At 36.3% G+C, this 1483-nt stretch overlaps 1 non-coding gene across 1 annotated transcript; it reads right to left on the reverse strand.

Annotated features, from left to right (window-relative positions):
* Window positions 1–1171: 1171 nt before the first annotated feature.
* Window positions 1172–1278, reverse strand: LOC138878801 (small nucleolar RNA R71). The gene has a single exon (XR_011402577.1). It is a non-coding gene; the product is annotated as a small nucleolar RNA R71 (small nucleolar RNA).
* Between the last annotated feature and the right edge of the window lie 205 nt (window positions 1279–1483).

Here is a 1483-nt window from a genome sequence, read left to right on the forward strand (position 1 = left end):
ATGGTTGAACTAATAATTGAGTGAATTCGAGTGAATCACTTGAACATTAGAAGTGAATTATCTAGAGTTAAATCCTAAACAATTGTCTTGCACCTATCATATGAAAACTCTATCTTTTCCCAATTGATAACCTTGTTTGCTCATTACTTGCATCGATTGTCATTAGCCACTAGTTTAGACTCTTAGTTTTAATTTTAATTAGACAAATCTAAATTGTTGATCATCTTGAATAGCAATTTAACTACAAACTACGAAAATACTGTTTAACTCCAATACCTATGGATATGTTATTATATTTTCTTATATTTGACTAGCGAGCATATATAAGTGTGTGTTTTGCACTCTTCAAATTTTGGCGTCATTGCGGGGGAATTGGCGATCAATAGTATTTGAGATAGTTTGTAGTGCTAATTAAGGAAATTTTATTTTTATTTTCTTTTTATCTTTTTACGTTTGGTGTTCTTTACTGTGCGTAGGCTACATGTTAGATTGGTGCATGACTCGATCTTCTGGGAAGGAAGTGCTACCATATGAACCAGAAATCAAGAAACAACTGTGATAGTTGACGAAGGAAAGGAATCTCCCCAAGAATATAGAGAAGGTTGGGAAATCCTCAACCAAAGAAATTATGGCTGGAGATGATGATAATGTTGATTTGGATGCAAGAGAGGAAGCCCAACAAAGAGAAAAAGCTACACAGGATGCTGAGGAAGCAGCTCTTAGAGATGCACAAATTATACATGAAGAGGAGAGGACTCGAAGAATTGCTCAGAATCAACCTTTGGTTCTAGACCAGTTCAAAAATATAGCTCCTGGTGATGGGAGACCACTTGGTGATTATGCTAGAGTGGTCTACAATCAAGGATTCCAATTGCAACTAATATATTTTGAGTTAAAGCAAAGGTTGCTTCAAACTCTGCAAAACTGTTGTGTCTCCAGAGGGAATATGAATGAAGATCCAAACAACCATTTAGTAGACTTCGAGGAGATTATGAACACCTTTCAATATAATGGTGTATCACAAGATGTAGTTTACTTAAGGGCATTTCCCTTCACACTCAAAAATAATGTAAAGCATTGGCTTCGAAGCTTGCCTAATAGATGGATTCGAACATGGGATGAGATGACCAGAAAGTTTCTTGATAAATAAGTCTCATCAGTTAAGACAAGCAAGTTTAGATGAGAAATCCATAACTTCTACCAGAACGAGATTGAAACTGTGTTTAAAGCATGAGAGAGGTTTAAGGAGTTAGTTCAAAAGTGCCAACATAGTGGAATTGAACTCTATATGCAACTCTAGGACTTTTGAGATGGATTGACACTAGCCTCATGCAGAACATTGAGCAATGCAGCTGGAGGCCCGTTGATGAAAAAGACTCCAGAGGAGATAGTCAAAATTCTAGATGAGTTATTTGAGGATGCAAATCAGTGGCCCTATGAGAATGTTGAAAGAAGAATAACAACTGGTGTTCACCAAGTTGAT

This window comes from Nicotiana sylvestris, chromosome 9 (genome assembly GCF_000393655.2).
Source record: "Nicotiana sylvestris chromosome 9, ASM39365v2, whole genome shotgun sequence".
Classification (NCBI taxonomy): domain Eukaryota; kingdom Viridiplantae; phylum Streptophyta; class Magnoliopsida; order Solanales; family Solanaceae; genus Nicotiana; species Nicotiana sylvestris.